General features: G+C 44.5%; 11 non-coding genes and 2 pseudogenes across 11 annotated transcripts; all 13 read right to left on the reverse strand.

Annotated features, from left to right (window-relative positions):
- Window positions 1-247: 247 nt before the first annotated feature.
- On the reverse strand, window positions 248-432 carry LOC141179701 (U2 spliceosomal RNA). The gene has a single exon (XR_012255689.1). It is a non-coding gene; the product is annotated as a U2 spliceosomal RNA (small nuclear RNA).
- Window positions 433-956: 524 nt separating this feature from the next.
- On the reverse strand, window positions 957-1,072 carry LOC141180025 (U2 spliceosomal RNA; annotated as a pseudogene).
- A 1,112-nt stretch (window positions 1,073-2,184) lies between these two features.
- LOC141178949 (U2 spliceosomal RNA) lies at window positions 2,185-2,375 on the reverse strand. The gene has a single exon (XR_012255009.1). It is a non-coding gene; the product is annotated as a U2 spliceosomal RNA (small nuclear RNA).
- Window positions 2,376-9,054: 6,679 nt separating this feature from the next.
- On the reverse strand, window positions 9,055-9,260 carry LOC141179804 (U2 spliceosomal RNA; annotated as a pseudogene).
- A 6,143-nt stretch (window positions 9,261-15,403) lies between these two features.
- On the reverse strand, window positions 15,404-15,594 carry LOC141178951 (U2 spliceosomal RNA). Its single transcript, XR_012255010.1, has one exon. It is a non-coding gene; the product is annotated as a U2 spliceosomal RNA (small nuclear RNA).
- A 1,115-nt stretch (window positions 15,595-16,709) lies between these two features.
- LOC141178952 (U2 spliceosomal RNA) lies at window positions 16,710-16,900 on the reverse strand. Its single transcript, XR_012255011.1, has one exon. It is a non-coding gene; the product is annotated as a U2 spliceosomal RNA (small nuclear RNA).
- A 1,115-nt stretch (window positions 16,901-18,015) lies between these two features.
- Window positions 18,016-18,206, reverse strand: LOC141178953 (U2 spliceosomal RNA). The gene has a single exon (XR_012255012.1). It is a non-coding gene; the product is annotated as a U2 spliceosomal RNA (small nuclear RNA).
- A 1,115-nt stretch (window positions 18,207-19,321) lies between these two features.
- On the reverse strand, window positions 19,322-19,512 carry LOC141178954 (U2 spliceosomal RNA). Its single transcript, XR_012255013.1, has one exon. It is a non-coding gene; the product is annotated as a U2 spliceosomal RNA (small nuclear RNA).
- Window positions 19,513-20,627: 1,115 nt separating this feature from the next.
- Window positions 20,628-20,818, reverse strand: LOC141178956 (U2 spliceosomal RNA). Its single transcript, XR_012255015.1, has one exon. It is a non-coding gene; the product is annotated as a U2 spliceosomal RNA (small nuclear RNA).
- A 1,115-nt stretch (window positions 20,819-21,933) lies between these two features.
- On the reverse strand, window positions 21,934-22,124 carry LOC141178957 (U2 spliceosomal RNA). Its single transcript, XR_012255016.1, has one exon. It is a non-coding gene; the product is annotated as a U2 spliceosomal RNA (small nuclear RNA).
- A 1,118-nt stretch (window positions 22,125-23,242) lies between these two features.
- On the reverse strand, window positions 23,243-23,433 carry LOC141178958 (U2 spliceosomal RNA). Its single transcript, XR_012255017.1, has one exon. It is a non-coding gene; the product is annotated as a U2 spliceosomal RNA (small nuclear RNA).
- Window positions 23,434-24,548: 1,115 nt separating this feature from the next.
- On the reverse strand, window positions 24,549-24,739 carry LOC141178959 (U2 spliceosomal RNA). Its single transcript, XR_012255018.1, has one exon. It is a non-coding gene; the product is annotated as a U2 spliceosomal RNA (small nuclear RNA).
- Window positions 24,740-25,857: 1,118 nt separating this feature from the next.
- Window positions 25,858-26,048, reverse strand: LOC141178960 (U2 spliceosomal RNA). The gene has a single exon (XR_012255019.1). It is a non-coding gene; the product is annotated as a U2 spliceosomal RNA (small nuclear RNA).
- Window positions 26,049-26,171: the final 123 nt, after the last annotated feature.

Genomic DNA, 26,171 nt, shown 5'->3' on the forward strand with positions numbered 1-26,171 from the left:
CAAAAGGAAGTAAAAAGGGAGAGCTAGAAAGATAGCATTGCATCACATTACATGGCAATGCAATGCACAGTTGCTGAAGTTGAACCAAAATGAGCTTGTAATCTGGCTTCTGCAACTTTGAACATGAAAAATCCAATGAGGAGAAGAAAAGCAAAGCCAAAGAGTCCATCCCAAAATCCGACAAACAAGCAAAATGAACAAAAAACATTGAATTCAATTCTTTCTGATTTTAGAAACTGCATTAAAGAAGGGGTGCACCGGTCCTGGAGATACTGCAATACCAGGTCAATGCGTGGAGTGGACAGAGCAAGCTCTTTTTCCATCTCCCTGTTCTAAAAATCCATTTAATATATGGTCCCCAGATAGGGGACGTATCAGATATTAAACTGATAAGAACAGATTTTTTTTTGATTGAAGCTGCATCCAAGGCACTGAAAAATGTGACCGAAGTCACACCAAAACAGCGCACGAGGCGAGGATTCATGTGGACCCTTCCCGGAGGAGAGGGTCCCCAATAAACCATCCCCATCCCTCCGAGCCAGAAGGCCACAGCGAGGGTCAGGGATCTCCGATGCTCTCCCTAGCCGAAGCCGGAGAAGAGCCGTTTTCGTGCTCCCAGCTTCCATCTAGGCTGCCACCCTAGTGGAGCTGGAGCCTGTGTTGGTTTCTCAGCCCAAAGCTGACCGGACCTCCGACCGGGTTTATAAAAATTCCCCTTCCTAGCCCGGAGGCCAGGAATAGGGGGGGTTGCTCAGAAAGTATGATTGGCAAAGGTGCGGCGTGCTACGAAGCCAAGTCTTTCTGGGGTTCCCAGTCCCAGTAAGCTTGGACTCCCAACAGGGCGCCTACTCCTGGGGCACATTGCTCCAAAGCCCTCACACTTACCCAGCCTAGTGACTTCGATCCTGGAGGGCCATGTTTTCCATCAGATAACTCTATGAGCCACCTGGCGTACTAACAAGTGCACCAAACCAGTGTGTAATATGCATCAATTTACTAGGGCAGCCCAAGGACAAAACTGCCTTTTCAAAAGATACTACACTTGATCTTAGCCAAAAGGCCGAGAAGCGATAACCAGAATTGGTTTCAAACTACGGAGCCACCCAAGGATCCTGAAAAGTCCATTTGTGGAGATGAGCTCCTGGACTCCCGTTAAGAAGACATGTTGTCAACCTCTAGATCCCTTACATGCCTGCACTTTTCGGCTTGCTGCTGCTGCAATCCACGCGTTTTAGATCTGCATAACTCCACCTCTTTAAACACAGCACCTTCACCCCCTGCTGTTCCCACCCGCCTCAACACCGTTGGAAGGGAGGAGAACCAATTAAGGCGGGGGGTGGGGTGGAACGAGCAGCTGTCTACCCTTAGCAGGAGGGCTCCTGATTACATACCTCTCCTGCTGCTGCTGCTGGCTGTCCAGCAGCAGACTGAAGGTGGCTGCTGCTGTGCACAGGTATATAAAGGCTCAGAGCCTATTATGACACGCGCAGCCAGCGTTCCATTGCCACATTCCATCTACTGCAGGCAGGATACCTGGCTGGCTGAATGTCGCTGAGAAGCTCACAGAGACCGCCATAAGCAACAGTTTAACAGAATGCCACAGACTAATCAACCAAACTTTTTGGGTTGGGTTCTCTTTTATAGTCTGCAGGCATTAAATGAAAGAAGTCAGTGTTCCAGCAGAAGGAGACAACGTTTCAGAAAAGGCATTGTAGCAAACCAAAAAAGAAATTTTAAGCGCAGCAGAGTAACCAGCGCACATACCTGTTAGCTCAGGTGAGTTTAAAAGGCTGCTGTTGATAACAAGGGCATTTGCTAAATAGATGGTGTGTGTGCAACAATATACTGAAAGGTCAATTATATTGTGCAGCTTATCTCACCACCTGTAGTTATTTAGGTGAAAGCTCCAAAATGCTTGCCTAATATGTCTGTTTATCCAAAAGGAAGTAAAAAGGGAGAGCTAGAAAGATAGCATTGCATCACATTACATGGCAATGCAATGCACAGTTGCTGAAGTTGAACCAAAATGAGCTTGTAATCTGGCTTCTGCAACTTTGAACATGAAAAATCCAATGAGGAGAAGAAAAGCAAAGCCAAAGAGTCCATCCCAAAATCCGACAAACAAGCAAAATGAACAAAAAACATTGAATTCAATTCTTTCTGATTTTAGAAACTGCATTAAAGAAGGGGTGCACCGGTCCTGGAGATACTGCAATACCAGGTCAATGCGTGGAGTGGACAGAGCAAGCTCTTTTTCCATCTCCCTGTTCTAAAAATCCATTTAATATATGGTCCCCAGATAGGGGACGTATCAGATATTAAACTGATAAGAACAGATACTACACTTGATCTTAGCCAAAAGGCCGAGAAGCGATAACCAGAATTGGTTTCAAACTACGGAGCCACCCAAGGATCCTGAAAAGTCCATTTGTGGAGATGAGCTCCTGGACTCCCGTTAAGAAGACATGTTGTCAACCTCTAGATCCCTTACATGCCTGCACTTTTCGGCTTGCTGCTGCTGCAATCTACGCGTTTTAGATCTGCATAACTCCACCTCTTTAAACACAGCACCTTCACCCCCTGCTGTTCCCACCCGCCTCAACACCGTTGGAAGGGAGGAGAACCAATTAAGGCGGGGGGTGGGGTGGAACGAGCAGCTGTCTACCCTTAGCAGGAGGGCTCCTGAATACATACCTCTCCTGCTACTGCTGCTGCTGGCTGTCCAGCAGCAGACTGAAGGTGGCTGCTGCTGTGCACAGGTATATAAAGGCTCAGAGCCTATTATGACTAGAGATGAGCGGTGTTCGACTAGAACTGTTCGCCAATCTCAAATTCGAGCTGTTTTGGGCGGTGTTCGAGTTGTTCGACGAACCCGAACGATTTGCAAAAAATTCGGCTGTTCGAGGTTATGTTCGATAACTGTTCGTGCACCAAAAGCGTGTCCTGCATGTCTGGCGCTATTTAGAGCACCAATCATGCAGGGATTGTCTGCCACTCACTGTAATGCCACAGCCATGGTGGTTGTGGCATTACAGTGATTGCCCAAATCGATGGGAACAGTGCCAACAGTGAAACATGAAAAGCCGGCAATTCAGCAGCGGCATAGACCTGTACCCGACAATTTAGAACCGAAAGAATAGAGCTTCACACATAGATTAGATAGATATAAACATGTCAGCCACATATATAAGAAGTACAGTGAAAGTGCTGCTTACTGTACTTGTCATTTAGCGTAAAGGATTTATCAAAAAAAATAATAGTGTTTTCATGCACCGTCTCTTTAAAAAAGCCGGCCGGCAATTCAGCAGCGGTACCCGACAATTTAGAATAGAAAGAATAGAGAATCACACATAGATTAGATAGATAGAAACATGTCAGTCACATATATATGAAGTACAGTGACAGTGCTGCTTACTGTACTTGTCATTTAGCGTAAAGGATTTATCAAAAAAAATAATAGTGTTTTCATGCACTGTCTCTTTAAAAAAGCCGGCCGGCAATTCAGCAGCTGTACCCGACAATTTAGAACAGAAAGATAGAGCATCACACATAGATTAGATAGATAGAAACAAGTCAGTCACATATATATGAAGTACAGTGATAGTGTTGGTTACTGTACTTGTCATTTAGTATTAAAACAAAGGATTTATTATTAAAAAAATTGGCGTGGGGTTCCCCTTAATTTTAGGCTCTAGCGGAGGTTAAGCAGACGGCTGGGGCAGATGTTTGAAGCCTGGGAAGGGGGTAATACCCACGGAGCTTCCCAGGCTACTAATATCAGCCCCCAGCTGAATACATAGCCTTTACTAGCTATTAAAATGGGGGACCCCCCGAAAAAAATGACGTGGGGTCCCCCCTAATTTAATAGCTAGCAAAGGCTAGGCAGACAGCTGGGGGCTGATATTAATAGCCCAGGAAGGGAGCCATGAATATTGGCCCCCTCCCAGGCTAGAAACACCAGCCGTCAGCCGCCCCAGAAATGGCGCATTCATAGGATGCGCCAATTCTGGCACTTAGCCTCGCTCTTCCACGCTGCCCTGGTGCGGTGGCAGGGGGTAATAGGGTTGGGGTTGATGTCAGCTTATAATGCCAGCTGACATCAAGCCCAGGTTAGTAATGGAGAGGCGTCTATAAGACACCCCCATTACTAACCCCATAGTCAAAGTTAAAAAAAACACAAACACCCAGAATAAAGTCCTTTAATTGAAATAAAGACACAATCCTTTATTGTTCTAAATTAAACCATACTTACCGTCACGCCCATTCCAGCTGAAGCCAACGATCTCCTGCAATAAAAGAAAAATAATAAAGCAACCTCATCCTTACCTTTCCATGGTTCCCACGACAGCTTCAGCTCTGCTACATCGAGATGACAGGCTGGACCGCAGCAGAACGCTGCCATCCAGCCTCTCATCCCGCAGACACTGAGAAGCGCAGGCTTGCTTGCGCTGCTCAGCGTCTCTCTGTGACGACATCCAGATGAGCCGAGTTCATGTCCAATGAACTCGGCTCACCTCATGCACGTCACTGACAGCGTGGGAAAATTCTCACGCTGAAGCGGTGAGTGCAGGAGAATTCTCCCACGCTGTCAGTGACGTGCATAAGGTGAGCTCATGTCCAATGAACTCAGCTCACCTCCTGCACGTCACTGACAGCGTGGGAGAATTCTCCTGCACTCAGCGCTTCAGTGTGAGAATTCTCCCACGCTGAAGCGCTGAGTGCAGGAGAATTTTCCCACGCTGTCAGTGACGTGCATGAGGTGAGCCGAGTTCATTGGACATTAACTCGGCTCATCTGGATGCCCTCACAGAGAGACACTGTGGAGCGCAAGCAAGCCTGCGCTTCTCAGTGTCTGCGGGATGACAGGCTGGATGGCAGCGTTCTGCTGCGGTCCAGCCTGTCATCTCGATGTAGCAGAGCTGAAGCTGTCATGGGAACCATGGAAAGGTAAGGATGATGTTGCTTTATTATTTTTCTTTTATTTCAGGAGATCGTTGGCTTCAGCTGGAATGGGCGTGATGGTAAGTATGGTTTAATTTAGAACAATAAAGAATTGTGTGTTTATTTCAATTAAAGGACTTTTTTCTGGGTGTTGTGTTTTTTTTAAATACTTTACTAGAAATTCATGGTGGTCATGTCTAATATTGGCGTGACCCCATGAATTTCGGGCTTAGGGCCAGCTGATAATGCCAAGCTGGCCCTAACCCCTTTATTACCCAGTGAGCCACCGCATCAGGGCCCTGGATGAGTTGGGTACAGCGCCAGAAGATGGCGCTTCTATGAACGCGCCATTTTCCGGGGTGGCTGCGGACTGCAATTTGCAGCGGGGGTGGCCCAGAAAGCTTGGGTCTCCCTGCGCTGCGGATTCCAGCCCCCAGCTGCCTAGTTGTACCTGGCTGGACACAAAAACAGGGCGAAGCCCCACGTCAATTTTCTTTAAATTATTTCATGAAATAATTAAGAAAAAAAGGGCTTCCCTATATTGTTGTGTCCGGCCAGGTACAAATAGGCAGCTGGTGGTTGGGGGCAGCCCGTTCCTGCCTGCTGTACCTAGCTGGACACAAATATAGTGCGAAGCCCCACGTCAATTTTTTTTAAATTATTTCATGAATTTCCTGAAATAATTTAAAAAAATTGAAGTGGGGCTTCGCACTATATTTGTGTCCAGCCAGGTACAGCAGGCAGGAACGGGCTGCCCCCATCCACCAGCTGCCTATTTGTACCTGGCCGGACACAACAATATAGGGAAGCCCTTTTTTTCTTAATTATTTCATGAATTTCATGAAATAATTAAAAAAAAAGTACGTGGGGCTTCGCCCTATTTTTGTGTCCAGCCAGGTACAACTAGGCAGCTGGGGGCTGGAATCTGCAGCGCAGGGAGGCCCAAGCTTTCTGGGCCCCCCCCCGCTACAAATTGCAGTCCGCAGCCACCCCGGAAAATGGCGCGTTCATAGAAGCGCCATCTTCTGGCGCTGTACCCAACTCATCCAGGGCCCTGGTGCGGTGGCTCACTGGGTAATAAAGGGGTTAGGGCCAGCTTGGTATTATCAGCTGGCCCCAAGCCCAAAATTCATGGGGTCACGCCAGTATTAGACATGACCGCCATGAATTTCTAGTAAAGTATTTAAAAAAAACACAACACCCAGAATAAAGTCCTTTAATTGAAATAAAGACACAATTCTTTATTGTTCTAAATTAAACCATACTTACCATCACACCCATTCCAGCTGAAGCCAACGATCTCCTGCAATAAAAGAAAAATAATAAACCAACCTCATCCTTACCTTTCCATGGTTCACACGACAGCTTCAGATCTGCTACATCGAGATGACTGGCTGGACCGCAGCAGAACGCTGCCATCCAGTCTGTCATCCCGCAGACACTGAGAAGCGCAGGCTTGCTTGCGCTCCTCACTGTCTCGCTGTGACGGCATAAAGATGAGCCGAGGTCATGTCCAATGAACTCGGCTCACCTCATGCACGTCACTGACAGCGTGGGAAAATTCTCACGCTGAAGTGCTGAGTGCAGGAGAATTCTCCCACGCTGTCAGTGATGTGCATGAGGTGAGCTCATGTCCAATGAACTCAGCTCACCTCCTGCAGGTCACTGACAGCGTGGGAAAATTCTCCTGCACTCACCGCTTCAGCGTGAGAATTTTCCCACGCTGTCAGTGACGTGCATGAGGTGAGCCGAGTTCATTGGACATGAACTCGGCTCATCTGGATGTCGTCACAGAGAGACGCTGAGCAGCGCAAGCAAGCCTGCGCTTCTCAGTGTCTGCGGGATGACAGGCTGGATGGCGGCGTTCTGCTGCGGTCCAGCCTGTCATCTCGATGTAGCAGAGCTGAAGCTGTCGTGGGAACCATGGAAAGGTAAGGATGAGGTTGCTTTATTATTTTTCTTTTATTGCAGGAGATCGTTGGCTTCAGCTGGAATGGGCGTGATGGTAAGTATGGTTTAATTTAGAACAATAAAGGATTGTGTCTTTATTTCAATTAAAGGACTTTATTCTGGGTGTTTGTGTTTTTTTTAACTTTGACTATGGGGTTAGTAATGGGGGTGTCTTATAGACGCCTCTCCATTACTAACCTGGGCTTGATGTCAGCTGGCATTATAAGCTGACATCAACCCCAACCCTATTACCCCCTGCCACCACACCAGGGCAGCGTGGAAGAGCGAGGCTAAGTGCCAGAATTGGCGCATCCTATGAATGCGCCATTTCTGGGGCGGCTGACGGCTGGTGTTTCTAGCCTGGGAGGGGGCCAATATTCATGGCTCCCTTCCTGGGCTATTAATATCAGCCCCCAGCTGTCTGCCTAGCCTTTGCTAGCTATTAAATTAGGGGGGACCCCACGTCATTTTTTTGGGGGGGTCCCCCATTTTAATAGCTAGTAAAGGCTATGTATTCAGCTGGGGGCTGATATTAGTAGCCTGGGAAGCTCCGTGGGTATTACCCCCTTCCCAGGCTTCAAACATCTGCCCCAGCCGTCTGCTTAACCTCCGCTAGAGCCTAAAATTAAGGGGAACCCCACGCCAATTTTTTTAATAATAAATCCTTTATTTTAATACTAAATGACAAGTACAGTAACCAACACTATCACTGTACTTCATATATATGTGACTGACATGTTTCTATCTATCTAATCTATGTGTGATGCTCTATCTTTCTGTTCTAAATTGTCGGGTACCGCTGCTGAATTGCCGGCCGGCTTTTTTAAAGAGACAGTGCATGAAAACACTATTATTTTTTTAAATAAATCCTTTACACTAAATGACAAGTACAGTAAGCAACACTATCACTGTACTTATTATATATGTGACTGACATGTTTCTATCTATCTAATCTATGTGTGAAGCTCTATTCTTTCTGTTCTAAATTGTCGGGTACCGCTGCTGAATTGCCGGCCGGCTTTTTTAAAGAGACGGTGCATGAAAACACTAATATTTTTTTTAATAAATCCTTTACACTAAATGACAAGTACAGTAACCAACACTGTCACTGTGATTCTTATATGTGTGACTGACATGTTTCTATCTATCTAATCTATGTGTGATGCTCTATTCCTTCTTGTCTAAATTGTCGGGTACCGGTGTATGCCGCTGCTGAATTTGCCGGCCGGCTTTTTTAAACAGAGTGTCTTCTGAGCAGTTTGTCAGCTTTTGGACACCTTTGCAGGTGTTTTCTATGTGTTTCTATGTGTTTTTGTTTGCCTGCCATTGGTTTTAACGGTGTTCGACGGTGTTCTAAGGTGTTCGACGAACAGTTCGACGAACAGTTCCTCGAACATCCCGGTGTTCGACGAACCGAACCGAACCCGAACACTACGGGGGTGGCTCAACACTAATTATGACACGCGCAGCCAGCGTTCCATTGCCACATTCCATCTACTGCAGGCAGGATACCTGGCTGGCTGAATGTCGCTGAGAAGCTCACAGAGACCGCCATAAGCAACAGTTTAACAGAATGCCACAGACTAATCAACCAAACTTTTTGGGTTGGGTTCTCTTTTATAGTCTGCAGGCATTAAATGAAAGAAGTCAGTGTTCCAGCAGAAGGAGACAACGTTTCAGAAAAGGCATTGTAGCAAACCAAAAAAGAAATTTTAAGCGCAGCAGAGTAACCAGCGCACATACCTGTTAGCTCAGGTGAGTTTAAAAGGCTGCTGTTGATAACAAGGGCATTTGCTAAATAGATGGTGTGTGTGCAACAATATACTGAAAGGTCAATTATATTGTGCAGCTTATCTCACCACCTGTAGTTATTTAGGTGAAAGCTCCAAAATGCTTGCCTAATATGTCTGTTTATCCAAAAGGAAGTAAAAAGGGAGAGCTAGAAAGATAGCATTGCATCACATTACATGGCAATGCAATGCACAGTTGCTGAAGTTGAACCAAAATGAGCTTGTAATCTGGCTTCTGCAACTTTGAACATGAAAAATCCAATGAGGAGAAGAAAAGCAAAGCCAAAGAGTCCATCCCAAAATCCGACAAACAAGCAAAATGAACAAAAAACATTGAATTCAATTCTTTCTGATTTTAGAAACTGCATTAAAGAAGGGGTGCACCGGTCCTGGAGATACTGCAATACCAGGTCAATGCGTGGAGTGGACAGAGCAAGCTCTTTTTCCATCTCCCTGTTCTAAAAATCCATTTAATATATGGTCCCCAGATAGGGGACGTATCAGATATTAAACTGATAAGAACAGATTTTTTTTTTTTTTTTTTTTTTTTACAAAACCATTCAGGTTTAAAACAATAATGCAGAATAAAAGGTCGTCTCCTCATCTGAAAAAAACAACCATTCCACAATCATTTATCGTTTAAAACTCATCATGATGGTTTCTTTTATTATCCAGTTAAATTGAAAAAATGCAATATACACATAAGAAAAAAACAAAATTACAGACTAATTATATGTTTCCATTTCCGGAATTTCCATACTCCCTCTGCATCCATCCCACCTTTCATATCACATTTATAATAGAAATATAACTTCTCAAGGACCATTTTAACACAATCATCCACCTCAAAACGCTCATTTTTAAACACATACAAGTTCCGGCAATTCCACAAAACCTCCTTCACACAAGCCAAAAACAGCCTCAAAATCCTATCCTTTTCACGGTTTAACATGCATAACCCAAACATGACAATTTCAAAATTCAAACGTTTCACCCCAGTCAATTCCATACATAACCCACCCAATTTAGACCAAACATCCTTCGCAAACCTACATGACCATAGAACATGATGGACCTCTTCATTACACCCACACCGCTCTCTCGGACACCTTTCAGACACCGCCAACCCTTTCCTTTTTTGTACACTCCTCACAGGTAAAATCCCATGCAAAGACATCCAAACTAAATCTTTCTGTTTGTTAGACATATCATGTTTGACCAGCTTACACCAGACATCCTCCGCCTCAGCTGACCTTAACCCATTAATTTCACACATCCTATTATCCGCACACATCCTTTTCACCATGCTTTTATTCTTCAGAAAACTCACCATCTGAACTTTCTCAAGATGAAATTTTTTGATAAAACATTCCAATTGTAGGTACCAATAAGGGCATACATAAGCAGTAGGTTTACAGTTATCATAATTCATCCATTTTAACCGATGGAAGACGGAGCCTCCAAGGTATCTACACATACATGCAGCCTTGGATTGCTTTAATAAAAGTCCTGCAAAAAAACTAATACAATTCAGACCAATAAAAGTCTCGATGTTAGGGAATCCTAGGCCACCATTCCTTTTACACCTATGAAGAAATTCCCTCTTGGCCTTCTCTATATTACTGCCCCAAAGGAACACAAAAAGTAATCTATTAATCTTCTTCAAAACTCCAACAGATGGGGGAAAAATCAAAGCTACATAAATAAGCATAGGGAGAATGATACTTTTAATGATTAAAATTTTCCCAGTAAAGGACAGATCACGCAGACGCCATAATTCCAATTTCCTTGCAATTTTACCACCCAGATCCTTCCAACTCTTGTCCCCTTTTAAACTCTCATCCAGACACACCCCCAACACTTTAATCCCCCCTTCCACACATTCCATATCTGCATCACTCACTTTTTTACTACTAAAAAATCCCTTAACCTTACTTTTTCCCAATTTATTTTGAAAGCAGAGGCCACACAAAAACATTGGACTAACCATTTAACCCTTGCGACATCACTCTCAGAATCACACAACACACACACATCATCCATATAACCAATCACTTTAATAGCCTTACCATCACAGCCAGGGATCAAAAACCCCTTTAAAACTGTATCCCTTCTAATAAGCTGGAGAAGAGGCTCCATCACACAAATAAACATGATTGGAGAAAGCGGGCATCCCTGCCTCACCCCTGACAATATTTCAAAAGACTCAGATAAAAAACCATTCACCTGCACCACACTTCTAGCACCCTCATACATTCCCATAATCAATCTAACCAAGCGCTCTGGAAAGCCCATCTTCAACAACACATTAAACAAAAACACATGAGCCACACAATCAAAGGCCTTTTCAAAGTCAAGCGCACATACAATCACACCTTTCTTTCTACTCTTACAATCCTCTAGCACATCCCTCACCAGACAAATGTTCTCTTGTATCCTCCGTTCAGGCACTGCACACACTTGTTCCTCCTCAATCACAGATGCTATCACTTCTCTCATACGACAAGCCAAAATTTTCGCAAAAATCTTATAATCAGCATTAAGCAGCGTAATTGGTCTCCAGTTGGCTAGCCTCTTTCTATCACCTTTTTTAAACAATAACACAACCAAACCTCCCTTCATACACTCAGGCATACTCACTCCGGCAAACAAGGATTTCATGACTTCAAACAGATCCTGAGAAACAACGTCCCAATATTTTGCATAAAAATCACATGGGATTCCATCCTGCCCAGGGGATTTGTTCTTCGGAGACTTGGAGATCACACCCAACAATTCTTTCTCTGTTAAATCATCCATCAAAGCCTGACTTTCACTTTCTGTAACAAAATTTCCAAGTACCTGCAAAAACTCATTCTCGTTCCCCAAATCACACTTTTTCTCCCCATACAAGCCTTTATAAAAATTAACCACTTCCTTGATCACTCCCTCACCATGTACCTCATCACCCTTATCATTCACTAACACATGCATATCCCGTTTACCACCACACATTTTCTTAAAAAAGAAGCGCGTACATTTCTCATTCTGTTCCCTAAACTTCACTCTCGACCGGAATATGATTTCCTTTCCTCGTCCAAACATCCAATCACCCATTTCGTTCTTCATTTTAACCAACTCACTTTTAACATCTATACCCATAGCTCTACATTCATGCAAAAAGGAAATCCTCCTATTTATTTGTGTATATAATAATCTCTTCTTTTTAGCCTTAATATAGCCAATTTTCCTGAAAAAATCCCTAATTCTAACCTTGACCCACACCCACCATTCCAAGATATTGCAAAAATCCCTTTTCCTCCTCACCCAACCATGGTATTTTTTTGAAAAACACCTGAAAACTTGCTTGTCATCCAGAACACTCACATTCATCCGCCACCTCCCTTTGCCATAGAAAAAACCATCCACCTCAAACACCCCAAGCAAACACTCATGATCAGAGAAGCAAACTTTCTCTTGGGAATACTTAACACATTTAACTGCCGGTGAGGAAACAAAAAAATAGTCCAGTCTAGACTCGGCATGGCCATCATCTGAATGATATGTAAAAGGTCCCGGCTTCTCCGACACAGCATCCCTAAGGGAGAAGTCTTTAGTCATTTGGTTCCATAGATTACCTGTAACATCCACTTTAGATTGCCATGAACCTGCCCTTGCTTCTTTTGAAAAAATACAGTTAAAGTCACCAATAACAAAAACAGGCAACTTGCCATGCAAAAAAAAAGTCAATTTTTTGAAGAGTGATAAGCGCTCATTTTTATCCACATTTGCATATATGCAAATTAGTTTAAAGTCCCAACCAAGGTATGATAGAGTGATACAAGCACATCTTCCTTCCAGAATAATAGTTTTCTGTTTTAAGCGAATGTCTCTGTTTTGGATAAGGATTCCAATGCCATCATTTCTGTTAGTATTAGAAAAGGACCACACTGCCTCCCCATACAGCCACTCATTTTGTTTAGGAAATTTAGATAAACCACATTCTTGAACACATATAATGTCACAGCCCTTAGATGCCAAATAGTCCAGAACAGTGGCACGCTTTGTCGCTGATGCAAACATACGTACATTCTGGGAGATTATTTTCAGCCGCAGGACCATAGGTGTCAATGCAGGTTATGGAGACCGGGAAGACCAGAAAAGGAAATCAACATGTCTCAGGCCACCTCAGAAAATTCAAATAGGCTCTCCAAGCCTGCCACATCCTTTTCCTCTAAGAAACCTTCACTAGGTGATATGGGAGTGGCCTTATAAGGTTCATTCAAATGTGAGTCCTCCCCAGAGTCAGATAGGATGGAAAAAGGGTTGTGAGACTCAAAAGACTCAAATTTCTTCTTTTGTAACCTCTTTACAGTTTTACCAGTCTTCTTCTGTTTGGCCAAGGCTTTACAAACGATGGCAGCATTTTCAGCTGAAGGCATCCTGGCAGCCTCTATTTCCTCTGGAGAAACTGACCACTGTATGTCAACGGAACTTGGGGCAGACATCTCCTCAGAGCTTTCCACCTCCTCAATTACCTCACTGAGAGCCGTTTCAGCCCCTGACCCAGAAGGCAACTCTACAGGTGGTGCCACACCCACGTCAGGCTGCACCTGGTCTCCAAGATTTCCCTCTACAGTGATATCATGCACCTCAGCCACAGTGGGAATAAAATCCACCACTTCCTCCACCATTGTAGTAGTTTCAGGAACAACACGAGGGATTTCAGTAGGGCCCTCCTGTGCCTGAGGAGCCCCCTGTCTCTCCCCCCATGTCCTACGTCTCTCAGTATTAAGACGCGCCAAAAAAACCTGACGGCTAACATTAGGACATGATCTACAAGTGTGGCCATTTTCACCACATAAGTCACATATTGCAGGATAGGGACATTCAAAGGCTTCATGCCCTGATTTTTTACAATTCCTACAAGTTACATCAGAGGTACATTCCGCAGCTATATGGCCATAACAAAAACATTTCCTACAAAAAGAGGGCTGACCAGGATAATGTAGGAATCCTCTATTTCCTCCAATGGAGAAATTTGCAGGTGGGTGCATGGTTCCACCAATACCCTCAGGGTCAGATTTGAAACGAGCCCAAAATTTCACATTCCCATTGAAAACAGCAAAAATATTCTTTTGCATGATTCCCCCCCTTATTACTGAGCAATACCGTGATAAGAAAGCTCTAATCAAAGGGATCTCCACAAACGGGTTATACATGTGTACAGTGATGGGCCTTTCAATATTAGAAAACAAAGGCTTAGGGATTATAAATTGTAAATACTCATGATGTCTTTTCTCTTTTAAACGCTGAAAGAAAGTCAAACAGTCTGCTTCCAAGTAGAAAGAAATGTCATAATTACCAGCTTTAGGAAACTCCTGGATACAAAAAATCTTCTCCAGTTTAAATCCCGTCAATTCCATCACTATATTCCGGACAATAAATTCCAAGCCGATGTTATGTCTGTGGTCCTCAATAACCTCCAATCGCACGGTATTCTTTACAGCCGCCATTGTAATGCCCAAGGCACGGATCGCTTTCTCCACCACACGAGCCGAAAATACGCACCCCTCAGCCCAGACCGAGGCAAACACCCCGATCTGAGCCAAAAGGCCGAGAAGCGATAACCAGAATTGGTTTCAAACTACGGAGCCACCCAAGGATCCTGAAAAGTCCATTTGTGGAGATGAGCTCCTGGACTCCCGTTAAGAAGACATGTTGTCAACCTCTAGATCCCTTACATGCCTGCACTTTTCGGCTTGCTGCTGCTGCAATCCACGCGTTTTAGATCTGCATAACTCCACCTCTTTAAACACAGCACCTTCACCCCCTGCTGTTCCCACCCGCCTCAACACCGTTGGAAGGGAGGAGAACCAATTAAGGCGGGGGGTGGGGTGGAACGAGCAGCTGTCTACCCTTAGCAGGAGGGCTCCTGATTACATAATTCTCCTGCTGCTGCTGCTGCTGGCTGTCCAGCAGCAGACTGAAGGTGGCTGCTGCTGTGCACAGGTATATAAAGGCTCAGAGCCTATTATGACACGCGCAGCCAGCGTTCCATTGCCACATTCCATCTACTGCAGGCAGGATACCTGGCTGGCTGAATGTCGCTGAGAAGCTCACAGAGACCGCCATAAGCAACAGTTTAACAGAATGCCACAGACTAATCAACCAAACTTTTTGGGTTGGGTTCTCTTTTATAGTCTGCAGGCATTAAATGAAAGAAGTCAGTGTTCCAGCAGAAGGAGACAACGTTTCAGAAAAGGCATTGTAGCAAACCAAAAAAGAAATTTTAAGCGCAGCAGAGTAACCAGCGCACATACCTGTTAGCTCAGGTGAGTTTAAAAGGCTGCTGTTGATAACAAGGGCATTTGCTAAATAGATGGTGTGTGTGCAACAATATACTGAAAGGTCAATTATATTGTGCAGCTTATCTCACCACCTGTAGTTATTTAGGTGAAAGCTCCAAAATGCTTGCCTAATATGTCTGTTTATCCAAAAGGAAGTAAAAAGGGAGAGCTAGAAAGATAGCATTGCATCACATTACATGGCAATGCAATGCACAGTTGCTGAAGTTGAACCAAAATGAGCTTGTAATCTGGCTTCTGCAACTTTGAACATGAAAAATCCAATGAGGAGAAGAAAAGCAAAGCCAAAGAGTCCATCCCAAAATCCGACAAACAAGCAAAATGAACAAAAAACATTGAATTCAATTCTTTCTGATTTTAGAAACTGCATTAAAGAAGGGGTGCACCGGTCCTGGAGATACTGCAATACCAGGTCAATGCGTGGAGTGGACAGAGCAAGCTCTTTTTCCATCTCCCTGTTCTAAAAATCCATTTAATATATGGTCCCCAGATAGGGGACGTATCAGATATTAAACTGATAAGAACAGATACTACACTTGATCTTAGCCAAAAGGCCGAGAAGCGATAACCAGAATTGGTTTCAAACTACGGAGCCACCCAAGGATCCTGAAAAGTCCATTTGTGGAGATGAGCTCCTGGACTCCCGTTAAGAAGACATGTTGTCAACCTCTAGATCCCTTACATGCCTGCACTTTTCGGCTTGCTGCTGCTGCAATCCACGCGTTTTAGATCTGCATAACTCCACCTCTTTAAACACAGCACCTTCACCCCCTGCTGTTCCCACCCGCCTCAACACCGTTGGAAGGGAGGAGAACCAATTAAGGCGGGGGGTGGGGTGGAACGAGCAGCTGTCTACCCTTAGCAGGAGGGCTCCTGATTACATAATTCTCCTGCTGCTGCTGCTGCTGGCTGTCCAGCAGCAGACTGAAGGTGGCTGCTGCTGTGCACAGGTATATAAAGGCTCAGAGCCTATTATGACACGCGCAGCCAGCGTTCCATTGCCACATTCCATCTACTGCAGGCAGGATACCTGGCTGGCTGAATGTCGCTGAGAAGCTCACAGAGACCGCCATAAGCAACAGTTTAACAGAATGCCACAGACTAATCAACCAAACTTTTTGGGTTGGGTTCTCTTTTATAGTCTGCAGGCATTAAATGAAAGAAGTCAGTGTTCCAGCAGAAGGAGACAACGTTTCAGAAAAGGCATTGTAGCAAACCAAAAAAGAAATTTTAAGCGCAGCAGAGTAACCAGCGCACATACCTGTTAGCTCAGGTGAGTTTAAAAGGCTGCTGTTGATAACAAGGGCATTTGCTAAATAGATGGTGTGTGTGCAACAATATACTGAAAGGTCAATTATATTGTGCAGCTTATCTCACCACCTGTAGTTATTTAGGTGAAAGCTCCAAAATGCTTGCCTAATATGTCTGTTTATCCAAAAGGAAGTAAAAAGGGAGAGCTAGAAAGATAGCATTGCATCACATTACATGGCAATGCAATGCACAGTTGCTGAAGTTGAACCAAAATGAGCTTGTAATCTGGCTTCTGCAACTTTGAACATGAAAAATCCAATGAGGAGAAGAAAAGCAAAGCCAAAGAGTCCATCCCAAAATCCGACAAACAAGCAAAATGAACAAAAAACATTGAATTCAATTCTTTCTGATTTTAGAAACTGCATTAAAGAAGGGGTGCACCGGTCCTGGAGATACTGCAATACCAGGTCAATGCGTGGAGTGGACAGAGCAAGCTCTTTTTCCATCTCCCTGTTCTAAAAATCCATTTAATATATGGTCCCCAGATAGGGGACGTATCAGATATTAAACTGATAAGAACAGATACTACACTTGATCTTAGCCAAAAGGCCGAGAAGCGATAACCAGAATTGGTTTCAAACTACGGAGCCACCCAAGGATCCTGAAAAGTCCATTTGTGGAGATGAGCTCCTGGACTCCCGTTAAGAAGACATGTTGTCAACCTCTAGATCCCTTACATGCCTGCACTTTTCGGCTTGCTGCTGCTGCAATCCACGCGTTTTAGATCTGCATAACTCCACCTCTTTAAACACAGCACCTTCACCCCCTGCTGTTCCCACCCGCCTCAACACCGTTGGAAGGGAGGAGAACCAATTAAGGCGGGGGGTGGGGTGGAACGAGCAGCTGTCTACCCTTAGCAGGAGGGCTCCTGATTACATACCTCTCCTGCTGCTGCTGCTGCTGGCTGTCCAGCAGCAGACTGAAGGTGGCTGCTGCTGTGCACAGGTATATAAAGGCTCAGAGCCTATTATGACACGCGCAGCCAGCGTTCCATTGCCACATTCCATCTACTGCAGGCAGGATACCTGGCTGGCTGAATGTCGCTGAGAAGCTCACAGAGACCGCCATAAGCAACAGTTTAACAGAATGCCACAGACTAATCAACCAAACTTTTTGGGTTGGGTTCTCTTTTATAGTCTGCAGGCATTAAATGAAAGAAGTCAGTGTTCCAGCAGAAGGAGACAACGTTTCAGAAAAGGCATTGTAGCAAACCAAAAAAGAAATTTTAAGCGCAGCAGAGTAACCAGCGCACATACCTGTTAGCTCAGGTGAGTTTAAAAGGCTGCTGTTGATAACAAGGGCATTTGCTAAATAGATGGTGTGTGTGCAACAATATACTGAAAGGTCAATTATATTGTGCAGCTTATCTCACCACCTGTAGTTATTTAGGTGAAAGCTCCAAAATGCTTGCCTAATATGTCTGTTTATCCAAAAGGAAGTAAAAAGGGAGAGCTAGAAAGATAGCATTGCATCACATTACATGGCAATGCAATGCACAGTTGCTGAAGTTGAACCAAAATGAGCTTGTAATCTGGCTTCTGCAACTTTGAACATGAAAAATCCAATGAGGAGAAGAAAAGCAAAGCCAAAGAGTCCATCCCAAAATCCGACAAACAAGCAAAATGAACAAAAAACATTGAATTCAATTCTTTCTGATTTTAGAAACTGCATTAAAGAAGGGGTGCACCGGTCCTGGAGATACTGCAATACCAGGTCAATGCGTGGAGTGGACAGAGCAAGCTCTTTTTCCATCTCCCTGTTCTAAAAATCCATTTAATATATGGTCCCCAGATAGGGGACGTATCAGATATTAAACTGATAAGAACAGATACTACACTTGATCTTAGCCAAAAGGCCGAGAAGCGATAACCAGAATTGGTTTCAAACTACGGAGCCACCCAAGGATCCTGAAAAGTCCATTTGTGGAGATGAGCTCCTGGACTCCCGTTAAGAAGACATGTTGTCAACCTCTAGATCCCTTACATGCCTGCACTTTTCGGCTTGCTGCTGCTGCAATCCACGCGTTTTAGATCTGCATAACTCCACCTCTTTAAACACAGCACCTTCACCCCCTGCTGTTCCCACCCGCCTCAACACCGTTGGAAGGGAGGAGAACCAATTAAGGCGGGGGGTGGGGTGGAACGAGCAGCTGTCTACCCTTAGCAGGAGGGCTCCTGATTACATAATTCTCCTGCTGCTGCTGCTGCTGGCTGTCCAGCAGCAGACTGAAGGTGGCTGCTGCTGTGCACAGGTATATAAAGGCTCAGAGCCTATTATGACACGCGCAGCCAGCGTTCCATTGCCACATTCCATCTACTGCAGGCAGGATACCTGGCTGGCTGAATGTCGCTGAGAAGCTCACAGAGACCGCCATAAGCAACAGTTTAACAGAATGCCACAGACTAATCAACCAAACTTTTTGGGTTGGGTTCTCTTTTATAGTCTGCAGGCATTAAATGAAAGAAGTCAGTGTTCCAGCAGAAGGAGACAACGTTTCAGAAAAGGCATTGTAGCAAACCAAAAAAGAAATTTTAAGCGCAGCAGAGTAACCAGCGCACATACCTGTTAGCTCAGGTGAGTTTAAAAGGCTGCTGTTGATAACAAGGGCATTTGCTAAATAGATGGTGTGTGTGCAACAATATACTGAAAGGTCAATTATATTGTGCAGCTTATCTCACCACCTGTAGTTATTTAGGTGAAAGCTCCAAAATGCTTGCCTAATATGTCTGTTTATCCAAAAGGAAGTAAAAAGGGAGAGCTAGAAAGATAGCATTGCATCACATTACATGGCAATGCAATGCACAGTTGCTGAAGTTGAACCAAAATGAGCTTGTAATCTGGCTTCTGCAACTTTGAACATGAAAAATCCAATGAGGAGAAGAAAAGCAAAGCCAAAGAGTCCATCCCAAAATCCGACAAACAAGCAAAATGAACAAAAAACATTGAATTCAATTCTTTCTGATTTTAGAAACTGCATTAAAGAAGGGGTGCACCGGTCCTGGAGATACTGCAATACCAGGTCAATGCGTGGAGTGGACAGAGCAAGCTCTTTTTCCATCTCCCTGTTCTAAAAATCCATTTAATATATGGTCCCCAGATAGGGGACGTATCAGATATTAAACTGATAAGAACAGATACTACACTTGATCTTAGCCAAAAGGCCGAGAAGCGATAACCAGAATTGGTTTCAAACTACGGAGCCACCCAAGGATCCTGAAAAGTCCATTTGTGGAGATGAGCTCCTGGACTCCCGTTAAGAAGACATGTTGTCAACCTCTAGATCCCTTACATGCCTGCACTTTTCGGCTTGCTGCTGCTGCAATCCACGCGTTTTAGATCTGCATAACTCCACCTCTTTAAACACAGCACCTTCACCCCCTGCTGTTCCCACCCGCCTCAACACCGTTGGAAGGGAGGAGAACCAATTAAGGCGGGGGGTGGGGTGGAACGAGCAGCTGTCTACCCTTAGCAGGAGGGCTCCTGATTACATACCTCTCCTGCTGCTGCTGCTGCTGGCTGTCCAGCAGCAGACTGAAGGTGGCTGCTGCTGTGCACAGGTATATAAAGGCTCAGAGCCTATTATGACACGCGCAGCCAGCGTTCCATTGCCACATTCCATCTACTGCAGGCAGGATACCTGGCTGGCTGAATGTCGCTGAGAAGCTCACAGAGACCGCCATAAGCAACAGTTTAACAGAATGCCACAGACTAATCAACCAAACTTTTTGGGTTGGGTTCTCTTTTATAGTCTGCAGGCATTAAATGAAAGAAGTCAGTGTTCCAGCAGAAGGAGACAACGTTTCAGAAAAGGCATTGTAGCAAACCAAAAAAGAAATTTTAAGCGCAGCAGAGTAACCAGCGCACATACCTGTTAGCTCAGGTGAGTTTAAAAGGCTGCTGTTGATAACAAGGGCATTTGCTAAATAGATGGTGTGTGTGCAACAATATACTGAAAGGTCAATTATATTGTGCAGCTTATCTCACCACCTGTAGTTATTTAGGTGAAAGCTCCAAAATGCTTGCCTAATATGTCTGTTTATCCAAAAGGAAGTAAAAAGGGAGAGCTAGAAAGATAGCATTGCATCACATTACATGGCAATGCAATGCACAGTTGCTGAAGTTGAACCAAAATGAGCTTGTAATCTGGCTTCTGCAACTTTGAACATGAAAAATCCAATGAGGAGAAGAAAAGCAAAGCCAAAGAGTCCATCCCAAAATCCGACAAACAAGCAAAATGAACAAAAAACATTGAATTCAATTCTTTCTGATTTTAGAAACTGCATTAAAGAAGGGGTGCACCGGTCCTGGAGATACTGCAATACCAGGTCAATGCGTGGAGTGGACAGAGCAAGCTCTTTTTCCATCTCCCTGTTCTAAAAATCCATTTAATATATGGTCCCCAGATAGGGGACGTATCAGATATTAAACTGATAAGAACAGATACTACACTTGATCTTAGCCAAAAGGCCGAGAAGCGATAACCAGAATTGGTTTCAAACTACGGAGCCACCCAAGGATCCTGAAAAGTCCATTTGTGGAGATGAGCTCCTGGACTCCCGTTAAGAAGACATGTTGTCAACCTCTAGATCCCTTACATGCCTGCACTTTTCGGCTTGCTGCTGCTGCAATCCACGCGTTTTAGATCTGCATAACTCCACCTCTTTAAACACAGCACCTTCACCCCCTGCTGTTCCCACCCACCTCAACACCGTTGGAAGGGAGGAGAACCAATTAAGGCGGGGGGTGGGGTGGAACGAGCAGCTGTCTACCCTTAGCAGGAGGGCTCCTGATTACATACCTCTCCTGCTGCTGCTGCTGCTGGCTGTCCAGCAGCAGACTGAAGGTGGCTGCTGCTGTGCACAGGTATATAAAGGCTCAGAGCCTATTATGACACGCGCAGCCAGCGTTCCATTGCCACATTCCATCTACTGCAGGCAGGATACCTGGCTGGCTGAATGTCGCTGAGAAGCTCACAGAGACCGCCATAAGCAACAGTTTAACAGAATGCCACAGACTAATCAACCAAACTTTTTGGGTTGGGTTCTCTTTTATAGTCTGCAGGCATTAAATGAAAGAAGTCAGTGTTCCAGCAGAAGGAGACAACGTTTCAGAAAAGGCATTGTAGCAAACCAAAAAAGAAATTTTAAGCGCAGCAGAGTAACCAGCGCACATACCTGTTAGCTCAGGTGAGTTTAAAAGGCTGCTGTTGATAACAAGGGCATTTGCTAAATAGATGGTGTGTGTGCAACAATATACTGAAAGGTCAATTATATTGTGCAGCTTATCTCACCACCTGTAGTTATTTAGGTGAAAGCTCCAAAATGCTTGCCTAATATGTCTGTTTATCCAAAAGGAAGTAAAAAGGGAGAGCTAGAAAGATAGCATTGCATCACATTACATGGCAATGCAATGCACAGTTGCTGAAGTTGAACCAAAATGAGCTTGTAATCTGGCTTCTGCAACTTTGAACATGAAAAATCCAATGAGGAGAAGAAAAGCAAAGCCAAAGAGTCCATCCCAAAATCCGACAAACAAGCAAAATGAACAAAAAACATTGAATTCAATTCTTTCTGATTTTAGAAACTGCATTAAAGAAGGGGTGCACCGGTCCTGGAGATACTGCAATACCAGGTCAATGCGTGGAGTGGACAGAGCAAGCTCTTTTTCCATCTCCCTGTTCTAAAAATCCATTTAATATATGGTCCCCAGATAGGGGACGTATCAGATATTAAACTGATAAGAACAGATACTACACTTGATCTTAGCCAAAAGGCCGAGAAGCGATAACCAGAATTGGTTTCAAACTACGGAGCCACCCAAGGATCCTGAAAAGTCCATTTGTGGAGATGAGCTCCTGGACTCCCGTTAAGAAGACATGTTGTCAACCTCTAGATCCCTTACATGCCTGCACTTTTCGGCTTGCTGCTGCTGCAATCCACGCGTTTTAGATCTGCATAACTCCACCTCTTTAAACACAGCACCTTCACCCCCTGCTGTTCCCACCCGCCTCAACACCGTTGGAAGGGAGGAGAACCAATTAAGGCGGGGGGTGGGGTGGAACGAGCAGCTGTCTACCCTTAGCAGGAGGGCTCCTGATTACATACCTCTCCTGCTGCTGCTGCTGCTGCTGGCTGTCCAGCAGCAGACTGAAGGTGGCTGCTGCTGTGCACAGGTATATAAAGGCTCAGAGCCTATTATGACACGCGCAGCCAGCGTTCCATTGCCACATTCCATCTACTGCAGGCAGGATACCTGGCTGGCTGAATGTCGCTGAGAAGCTCACAGAGACCGCCATAAGCAACAGTTTAACAGAATGCCACAGACTAATCAACCAAACTTTTTGGGTTGGGTTCTCTTTTATAGTCTGCAGGCATTAAATGAAAGAAGTCAGTGTTCCAGCAGAAGGAGACAACGTTTCAGAAAAGGCATTGTAGCAAACCAAAAAAGAAATTTTAAGCGCAGCAGAGTAACCAGCGCACATACCTGTTAGCTCAGGTGAGTTTAAAAGGCTGCTGTTGATAACAAGGGCATTTGCTAAATAGATGGTGTGTGTGCAACAATATACTGAAAGGTCAATTATATTGTGCAGCTTATCTCACCACCTGTAGTTATTTAGGTGAAAGCTCCAAAATGCTTGCCTAATATGTCTGTTTATCCAAAAGGAAGTAAAAAGGGAGAGCTAGAAAGATAGCATTGCATCACATTACATGGCAATGCAATGCACAGTTGCTGAAGTTGAACCAAAATGAGCTTGTAATCTGGCTTCTGCAACTTTGAACATGAAAAATCCAATGAGGAGAAGAAAAGCAAAGCCAAAGAGTCCATCCCAAAATCCGACAAACAAGCAAAATGAACAAAAAACATTGAATTCAATTCTTTCTGATTTTAGAAACTGCATTAAAGAAGGGGTGCACCGGTCCTGGAGATACTGCAATACCAGGTCAATGCGTGGAGTGGACAGAGCAAGCTCTTTTTCCATCTCCCTGTTCTAAAAATCCATTTAATATATGGTCCCCAGATAGGGGACGTATCAGATATTAAACTGATAAGAACAGATACTACACTTGATCTTAGCCAAAAGGCCGAGAAGCGATAACCAGAATTGGTTTCAAACTACGGAGCCACCCAAGGATCCTGAAAAGTCCATTTGTGGAGATGAGCTCCTGGACTCCCGTTAAGAAGACATGTTGTCAACCTCTAGATCCCTTACATGCCTGCACTTTTCGGCTTGCTGCTGCTGCAATCCACGCGTTTTAGATCTGCATAACTCCACCTCTTTAAACACAGCACCTTCACCCCCTGCTGTTCCCACCCACCTCAACACCGTTGGAAGGGAGGAGAACCAATTAAGGCGGGGGGTGGGGTGGAACGAGCAGCTGTCTACCCTTAGCAGGAGGGCTCCTGATTACATACCTCTCCTGCTGCTGCTGCTGCTGGCTGTCCAGCAGCAGACTGAAGGTGGCTGCTGCTGTGCACAGGTATATAAAGGCTCAGAGCCTATTATGACACGCGCAGCCAGCGTTCCATTGCCACATTCCATCTACTGCAGGCAGGATACCTGGCTGGCTGAATGTCGCTGAGAAGCTCACAGAGACCGCCATAAGCAACAGTTTAACAGAATGCCACAGACTAATCAACCAAACTTTTTGGGTTGGGTTCTCTTTTATAGTCTGCAGGCATTAAATGAAAGAAGTCAGTGTTCCAGCAGAAGGAGACAACGTTTCAGAAAAGGCATTGTAGCAAACCAAAAAAGAAATTTTAAGCGCAGCAGAGTAACCAGCGCACATACCTGTTAGCTCAGGTGAGTTTAAAAGGCTGCTGTTGATAACAAGGGCATTTGCTAAATAGATGGTGTGTGTGCAACAATATACTGAAAGGTCAATTATATTGTGCAGCTTATCTCACCACCTGTAGTTATTTAGGTGAAAGCTCCAAAATGCTTGCCTAATATGTCTGTTTATCCAAAAGGAAGTAAAAAGGGAGAGCTAGAAAGATAGCATTGCATCACATTACATGGCAATGCAATGCACAGTTGCTGAAGTTGAACCAAAATGAGCTTGTAATCTGGCTTCTGCAACTTTGAACATGAAAAATCCAATGAGGAGAAGAAAAGCAAAGCCAAAGAGTCCATCCCAAAATCCGACAAACAAGCAAAATGAACAAAAAACATTGAATTCAATTCTTTCTGATTTTAGAAACTGCATTAAAGAAGGGGTGCACCGGTCCTGGAGATACTGCAATACCAGGTCAATGCGTGGAGTGGACAGAGCAAGCTCTTTTTCCATCTCCCTGTTCTAAAAATCCATTTAATATATGGTCCCCAGATAGGGGACGTATCAGATATTAAACTGATAAGAACAGATACTACACTTGATCTTAGCCAAAAGGCCGAGAAGCGATAACCAGAATTGGTTTCAAACTACGGAGCCACCCAAGGATCCTGAAAAGTCCATTTGTGGAGATGAGCTCCTGGACTCCCGTTAAGAAGACATGTTGTCAACCTCTAGATCCCTTACATGCCTGCACTTTTCGGCTTGCTGCTGCTGCAATCCACGCGTTTTAGATCTGCATAACTCCACCTCTTTAAACACAGCACCTTCACCCCCTGCTGTTCCCACCCGCCTCAACACCGTTGGAAGGGAGGAGAACCAATTAAGGCGGGGGGTGGGGTGGAACGAGCAGCTGTCTACCCTTAGCAGGAGGGCTCCTGATTACATACCTCTCCTGCTGCTGCTGCTGCTGCTGGCTGTCCAGCAGCAGACTGAAGGTGGCTGCTGCTGTGCACAGGTATATAAAGGCTCAGAGCCTATTATGACACGCGCAGCCAGCGTTCCATTGCCACATTCCATCTACTGCAGGCAGGATACCTGGCTGGCTGAATGTCGCTGAGAAGCTCACAGAGACCGCCATAAGCAACAGTTTAACAGAATGCCACAGACTAATCAACCAAACTTTTTGGGTTGGGTTCTCTTTTATAGTCTGCAGGCATTAAATGAAAGAAGTCAGTGTTCCAGCAGAAGGAGACAACGTTTCAGAAAAGGCATTGTAGCAAACCAAAAAAGAAATTTTAAGCGCAGCAGAGTAACCAGCGCACATACCTGTTAGCTCAGGTGAGTTTAAAAGGCTGCTGTTGATAACAAGGGCATTTGCTAAATAGATGGTGTGTGTGCAACAATATACTGAAAGGTCAATTATATTGTGCAGCTTATCTCACCACCTGTAGTTATTTAGGTGAAAGCTCCAAAATGCTTGCCTAATATGTCTGTTTATCCAAAAGGAAGTAAAAAGGGAGAGCTAGAAAGATAGCATTGCATCACATTACATGGCAATGCAATGCACAGTTGCTGAAGTTGAACCAAAATGAGCTTGTAATCTGGCTTCTGCAACTTTGAACATGAAAAATCCAATGAGGAGAAGAAAAGCAAAGCCAAAGAGTCCATCCCAAAATCCGACAAACAAGCAAAATGAACAAAAAACATTGAATTCAATTCTTTCTGATTTTAGAAACTGCATTAAAGAAGGGGTGCACCGGTCCTGGAGATACTGCAATACCAGGTCAATGCGTGGAGTGGACAGAGCAAGCTCTTTTTCCATCTCCCTGTTCTAAAAATCCATTTAATATATGGTCCCCAGATAGGGGACGTATCAGATATTAAACTGATAAGAACAGATACTACACTTGATCTTAGCCAAAAGGCCGAGAAGCGATAACCAGAATTGGTTTCAAACTACGGAGCCACCCAAGGATCCTGAAAAGTCCATTTGTGGAGATGAGCTCCTGGACTCCCGTTAAGAAGACATGTTGTCAACCTCTAGATCCCTTACATGCCTG

This window comes from Phyllobates terribilis, unplaced genomic scaffold (assembly GCF_046119375.1).
Source record: "Phyllobates terribilis strain yellow unplaced genomic scaffold, ASM4611937v1 Scaffold_30__1_contigs__length_15301838, whole genome shotgun sequence".
Taxonomy (NCBI): Eukaryota; Metazoa; Chordata; class Amphibia; order Anura; family Dendrobatidae; genus Phyllobates; species Phyllobates terribilis.